General features: G+C 35.5%; 1 long non-coding RNA gene across 1 annotated transcript; it reads right to left on the bottom strand.

Annotated features, from left to right (window-relative positions):
• Positions 1-5,059: 5,059 nt before the first annotated feature.
• On the bottom strand, positions 5,060-6,386 carry LOC135086279 (uncharacterized). The gene is made up of 3 exons (XR_010260368.1): positions 6,286-6,386; positions 5,832-5,911; positions 5,060-5,730 (listed from the first exon to the last, which is right to left on the bottom strand). It is a non-coding gene; the product is annotated as an uncharacterized LOC135086279 (long non-coding RNA).
• Between the last annotated feature and the right edge of the window lie 822 nt (positions 6,387-7,208).

The raw sequence follows: 7,208 nt of genomic DNA, 5'->3' as shown, positions 1-7,208 counted from the left end.
TTAAATTGTTCAGTTAAAAAACCTAAGATGTGAGATTTTGTCGGTTCGTAAGTATCTAGTTTGTTAGATTCGCAGAAATGCCACCATAGTTTATAGCAAACGTTATATTGCTTTAAAGTGCTGTCAGACAGCGAGGCTAACATTAAGGATATGGCTTCTAGTGGTGTTTTTCGCCGTATGAATGCTTCTTGCAGAGCCTCGCGGCACCCAGGGTAAGAGTCTCGTGCAATGGATGGTGTTCTCTGAAAGGAGATTGCAAAAGTCCTTTATGTGGGCCTAAGTATATTATTTTAGAGGCTACAAGGCTCTGCAGAAATGGAAACCACGGCTGCGAAGGCCATATTGGAAATACTAGTATTCCGTTTGCATTGTCATCTACGATTTTTCTTAAACATTTTAAGATAAGCGAAAAGGGAGGAAATGCATAAAAATTAACGACTTGCCAGTTTAGGGTGAATGCATCTACTGCGATTGCGTCTGGGTCTTGTTTCCATGATACGAATTTAGTGCATTTGGTATTTGTGCGAGAAGCGAATAGATCTAGGTCGGGTTGACCCAACTGTTCAACGATGGTTTTATAGCTTGAGTCGGATAACTGCCATTCGGTGTCAGGATTTATAATTCTAGATGCAGGGTCGGCTTTATTCTCTTTGGTATTAACATAAGACGCGAATAACCAGATATTTCGTTTCTCGCACCATTGCCAAATAAGACGAGATAGATCGTTTAAATGGGGAAACTGAATGCCTCCCATGCGGTTTACATAACTTATGGCTGTTGTATTGTCTACACGTAACAATATTGCGCTGTTGGTTATTTGGTTAGCAAATACCTTTAATCCTAAAAAGACGGCTAGCAGTTCTTTATAATTAATATGGTGTTGTTGTTCATCAGCTTTCCAAGCTCCATGAGCTCGTTTGTTTCCGCACGTAGCTCCCCACCCTGTACTAGACGCGTCTGTATAAATTTCGAGTTCGAAGTTTGAATATCGCATGGGGTTAGAGGTTTTAAAGATGTTATTTAACCACCATTTAAGATCTTCTAGTATGACTATAGGGAGTATGATGTTTGTTTCGTAATTATCATTTTTAAGTAAGGCTAAGTACTTTTGCCTTTCCAATATCTTTGTGTATACCCAACCGTACTTTACGGCTGGGCAGGCTGCGACTAATACCCCAATTAATTGTGAAAATTCTCGTATCGAGCATTTGGTAAGAGTTGTAAATTTTTTAACCAACTGAGCAATATTGTTTCGTTTTTGTTCGGGTAATGTAATGTGTAATGATTTGGTATTGAAAACAAAACCTAAAAAGCGACAAATGTGATTTGGCTGCAGAGAGCTTTTTTCAAAGTTTATTACGAAACCTAAGGATCGCAGGAGTCTCAAAGTCTCATTAACGTTATTTTTACAATCGGTAAAGTTGTCTCCAATGCATAAAATATCGTCTAGGTAAATCACTGATTTAAAGCCGAGATTTCTGAGATGAGAAATAACTTCTTTCATAATTTTTGTAAACACCCAGGGTGCCACTGATAGACCATAGGGCATAGCAGTAAATTCATATGTTTCAATGATTGAATTGGAGGCTTTTTTGCACTGAAAACGCAAGTATTTTCGGTCCTCGGGATTAATAGGGATCAAAAGGTATGCTTCTTTTAGGTCTATTGTTGCCAGATAAGCATTTTTTGGAATAAGTTTGCATGCTGTTCTATAGTCTTCCATTTTGAAATGAGACTTTGAGACGAATTTGTTAAATTTTTTCAAGTTCAATATAAAACGTTTGTCGCCATTAGGTTTTGGTGTTAAAAATATGCTAGACAAGTATTGGTCAGTGCGAGGTGTACATTTTTCAATAGCTCCTAAGTCTATAAGTTTGTTTAAGGCGATATTTAAATCTTGATATTCAGCATGTGAGAAATTACATGGAGGTATGTTATATTGAACTACTTCTTTACAAAAAGGTATACGTAAACCATTTTTAACACAGTCTAATACATAAGTATTGGAAGTGATATGTGTCCAATTGTCATAAAAAAGAGATAATCTGCCAGCATGTACCTGAGTTATTGTTGTGATGTCCTCGGGGGCATCTGGTGTGCAGGACGTGGACCCCTTGGGAGAGGTGGAGCTGGTGGTGGTATCATCGAGGTTTGCGCGTACTGTCGTCGAGCATTGGGCGTGGGCTTCCTGTATCCTCCTCGTCCTCTGGTTGATGGGTAACGAGGAGGGGCCTGCCAGTTTTCCGAATATGGACGTGATGTTGAAGGCTGTGTTTGTCTTTGGTTTTGATTAGGTCTTTTCATTTGGTTGCCTTGTCTTTCGAGGGTTTTTGCCACCTTTATTTTTTCCGACAGGTTGGCCCCGAAGAGCAATTCGTCTCGTTCTGTGTTATTTATAACACTTAGTGTGGTTTTATCTAGGCCTGTGCAGACAACTCTAGTTCTGATTTTCGTGAACAATGCGTGCATATCACACAGCATTCGACAACTGTTGCTTAGATGTTTTATAGCTGAGGCTTTGTCGTCGCTTGTCATTAATTTTTCCAAGGCCCTATTTATGGCTGTTATAGCCGAGCCTATTTGCTGTTGATTTGTGGCCCATCGTTTATCTTTTGTTTTCCTTGCGTCAGTCACGGCCGCCATGATCTCGGGGTTCATTTTCGGGGCTTGAAGCAGTCTACAGTTATTGGGAGTAGTGTATTCTTTGTAAATCCTGTCTTTTGCTTCTTTGTCCAGGCCTTTTTTAAGTAGAGGCTGCCATAATTTGGCCAGCCGTTCGTGTATGTCGCTCCCGTATTCGGGAGTGTCATCAGTCGGGTCTCCCAATGCTGCTAGCAGCTCTGGATCCAAGTCTGGTGGCGTTGTTGTCTCCGAAGTGACATTTTCAACAAGACTCGTTAGTTCTTGTGTAGGCTCTGAAGTAGTTTGTACTTCCAGGTTTGGTTCTGACAGGATCTCAAAGGTTTCCTCGTAGGGGATTTCAACCGTGTTATCGGCTTGAGGAGGTGAATTCTCCTCGGTAACTAAAAGTAGAAATAAGCTATGTAAGTACTTAATTAAAATTCTTACAATTTGAATTATTTTAACTATGTTGAAGGTGGAAAGAATTACTTTTTTTTTTTTTTATTATTTTTTTATATACTACCTTATTTAGATCATGAAAATATTGCTAAATATTGATTCTGTTGTCTGTATTTTAAATATCTAGTAAGTATTTTAGTGGGTAGGTATATAAATTTTATTAAAAGGTAAGTCAAGGATTTGACTCTCGGTCAATTTGGAAAAAATTGACTCTTGGGTCTGCTAAAATGCATAATTTACTTATTTAGGCAACTCTCAGCCGATCTCGAAAGATACTTGGCTCTGGGTTGAGTAAGTAAATGCTGTTGTAAACAACAGCGACTCTCGGTCAATCTCATTTGAGAATTAATCAATCTCATTAAAGGGACTACCTGGTAAATAATATCTGAAGAATGAAGCTATAAAATATAATATACCATTAATCACTTTAACTATACACATTTTTATATTCTACCTAATCTTATTTTGAGACCTAAATTGTATTAATTTTTTTTTCTTCTCATCTTAAATGTAATTATTTTTAATACTAACAATTTTAAAATATTTTTGCAATATTTTTAAAATTAAAAATAAGGAGGGGGAATATTGTGCCTACTTTGTACTCAGTTAATTATAAAATATGATTGCATTATTCTTTATGCACTCATCACACCATGTATGTGTTACGGTTAATGTGATAAATTGAAAATTATTAATAATAACCGGTTATTATGAATAATTACCGACAGTCGCGGTAAAAGTGATAAATTAATCACATTTAACAGTGATTATTTAATAATTCAATCTTAGTAGGTAACAAATTTCTTAAAAGAGAACAACATCTTGTGTACGTGCTCGTGTACAACCAAACTTTTGAACGTTTTAATATCATATATTAATATAATTTGGCATAATGAGTTTGGAATGTTTCTTGCATAATATTACTTTTCTATGATGCCCATAACATAATGTTTTGATTTAAAGTGAAAAATAGGTTAAGGTGCGGCGGGGGTGGCCCTTGGGCCACCCCTGAGCCGCCTATTTAGTTTTATACACACTTAAATGACCTCATATTAATCACATTTACCAAATCATGCGGTAATTATTCATAATAACCGGCGATTATTCATAATTTTCACATTTATCACTTTGACCGTAACATATGTACCAAATATTGAGGACAGATTAATCATGTACCTAATAACTTATGGAGCCTAACTGTGTGTCGAGGAGAAGGTAGGTGCAGGTAGATGAGTGAAACTCAGAGTCCAGATTTGAAGTGATGATTTATTTACAAAATGCGCTATATTTATAAGTAGTGTATTATTGGGCATTCTGTCCCCCAGTCGTCCGCTTCGCTTCCGACCGTTCGCTGCGCTCACTCTGGTTTGACAGAATGCCCAATAATACACTACGAACGGAGTGTTGAATACATTTAAATAAGTATCTTGATCAAAACATTCGGTTGAAGCCCCGTGGTAAGTAACTTCAGAGAGACCCGTGGTAAGATTCTCTCACCGAACGTTCTGCCTAATATGATACAGACAACTCAGGACCCATGGTAAGATTCCTTTGCTGAATGTATCGCCTAACACATTCAGCTTAATACCCATGGTAAGATTATCTTACTGAATGTCCTTCCTAACACAAACGGCTGAAGACCCGAGGTAAGTATCTTCAGAGAGACCCGTGGTAAGATTCTCTCACCGAACGTTCTGCCTAATATGACACAGACAACTCAGGACCCATGGTAAGATTCCTTTGTTGAATGTATCGCCTAACACATTCAGCTTAATACCCATGGTAAGATTATCTTACTGAAAGTCCTTCCTAACACAAACGGCTGAAGACCCGAGGTAAGTATCTTCAGAGAGACCCGTGGTAAGATTCTCTCACCGAACGTTCTGCCTAATATGACACAGACAACTCAGGACCCATGGTAAGATTCCTTTGTTGAATGTATCGCCTAACACATTCAGCTTAATACCCATGGTAAGATTATCTTACTGAATGTCCTTCCTAACACAAACGGCTGAAGACCCGAGGTAAGTATCTTCAGAGAGACCCGTGGTAAGATTCTCTCACCGAACGTCCTGCCTAATATGACACAGACAACTCAGGACCCATGGTAAGATTCCTTTGTTGAATGTATCGCCTAACACATTCAGCTTAATACCCATGGTAAGATTATCTTACTGAATGTCCTTCCTAACACAAACGGTTGAAGACCCGAGGTAAGTATCTTCAGAGACCCATGGTAAGATTCTCTTACCGTTTGTTCTGCCTAACACATTCAGCTCAAGACCCATGGTAAGATTCTCTCACTGAATGTCCTCCTACCTAACATACACAGCTGAAGAGCTATGTCAAGATTCTATCTCTGAATGTTCTTTCTTAGGTACCTGATTACTATTACCTTTTATTACCGTTTACCATTACTTACCCTTTTACCTTTACCGTTTTTAGCACAACCATACCATCACCTTTATGTAACACCATACCTTGAGATTTTTTATTCAAATAAAACAACCACAACCATAATTTATTATAAATTGAAATAAATTAAGACCTTTTTTACTACGATTATTGATGATATAAATCAATTCTTCTCGTCGAAGTTTCTTATCCACGATTTAATTAGTTTATTAATTAAATCATGTCACTGGGGATCTGAAAAAATAAATAATGCTTTAAATAAATTGTGAACAGTTTAAATACAGAACCGAAACTTCTAACAATATTGCAACGTTATTAATAAATAAAAAGGTTACCTGTTTTAACCAAGATCTATAACGACGTTTTCTGCTTATTATTGTAGATATTTAATTGTCTTGCTGAGCAGTAGGTACTCCTGAAATAAAGAGAACTTTTTTTAATCGTCAATAAAATCTGTAATAAATATTAGCAAACAATTATCTATTGATTTTAGTATTTAAAGATTTTTATTTGTGATATATATTAAATATTTTGAATAACACTATAATCAAAGCGAAGAAAGTTTTCTTTATAAATCAATGAAAAAATGGTTTATTTATTCATAATTTAACCACGTATAGAAAAGAAAAAATACTGCACTGACCCCAGATAGCTTGGGAACAGCAAGCGAGTGATGATCTTAAAGAGGTATCAAAAAAATGGTAATCTCTCTCGCAAGTTAAACGAAAATCATGATCCGAAAGTTATCCTATAAACTTAAAAGTATATGAAATATATAATTACACTTACATTTTAGGAAATACTGCACTGGTTTCACAGAGTTTTTAAAATGTGCACTTATACTTTTTAATTATTACGTACATGACGAACTTGCACTCGATGAAATCTAATGTCACATTGTACGTTGCATCGCGTGGATCGTGGGAATGTACGAGCTGCAATTTATAGTCCAAGAGTAAGAGTTTTATATATTTATCTGTAAACCTGTTCATTTTAAAATGGTTTTAAAGTTTTGTTTCGAATTTTTGACATTTTGCATTATTGTACATTTATGACTATTAGACATTTATTTATTGTACATTTACTACTATACTACTATAAGTACTTACTCTTTCTAATATTGCAAAAATAAAATAATCTTTTAAATCATTTATTTCATATTTAATGAAAATGTATATCAATATTTAACCAATCTGAAAATAAAATACATTTTATTCAAATGTTCAATAAAACATCGATTTAAACATCTCAGCTCCTGGTCTCACACAGCTTACTTGCAGATTCAGCATTAAATGCTTTGAATGTGTGTGCACGACATGTAACTTTAGATTTTTATTGTTTACTTCGTGTTGCATTGCAAGTTGAAACTAATAATTCTTTTTATCTTTCTATGTGACTCAATGGTGACTGATACATAATGCTTCTACCGTTAAATCTACCTTTATAAAGTAAGTCAATTTTTTTCTAAATGACAATGCATTGTAAAAAAGATGTAAACATTGTGAGGAAAAATAAAATCGAATAAAATCGTGAGTAAAATTAGTTGGTTTATTAGTTTTCTGTTGGAAGCAGACTCAAATCAATGTAGCTTATTACAATTTAACTCTTTACAAATAGAATGATGGAAATTCGGTACTTGGAATACTACATAATTAGTATTTGACTAGCCATTTAAGAAATTAACCTACATACTTTAGATTCTGATTTCACTT

The sequence above is a fragment of the Ostrinia nubilalis genome, chromosome W (genome assembly GCF_963855985.1).
Source record: "Ostrinia nubilalis chromosome W, ilOstNubi1.1, whole genome shotgun sequence".
NCBI lineage: Eukaryota > Metazoa > Arthropoda > Insecta > Lepidoptera > Crambidae > Ostrinia > Ostrinia nubilalis.
The sequence above is the reverse complement of the archived record's forward strand: the minus strand, read 5'-3'. Positions and strand labels throughout refer to the sequence as shown.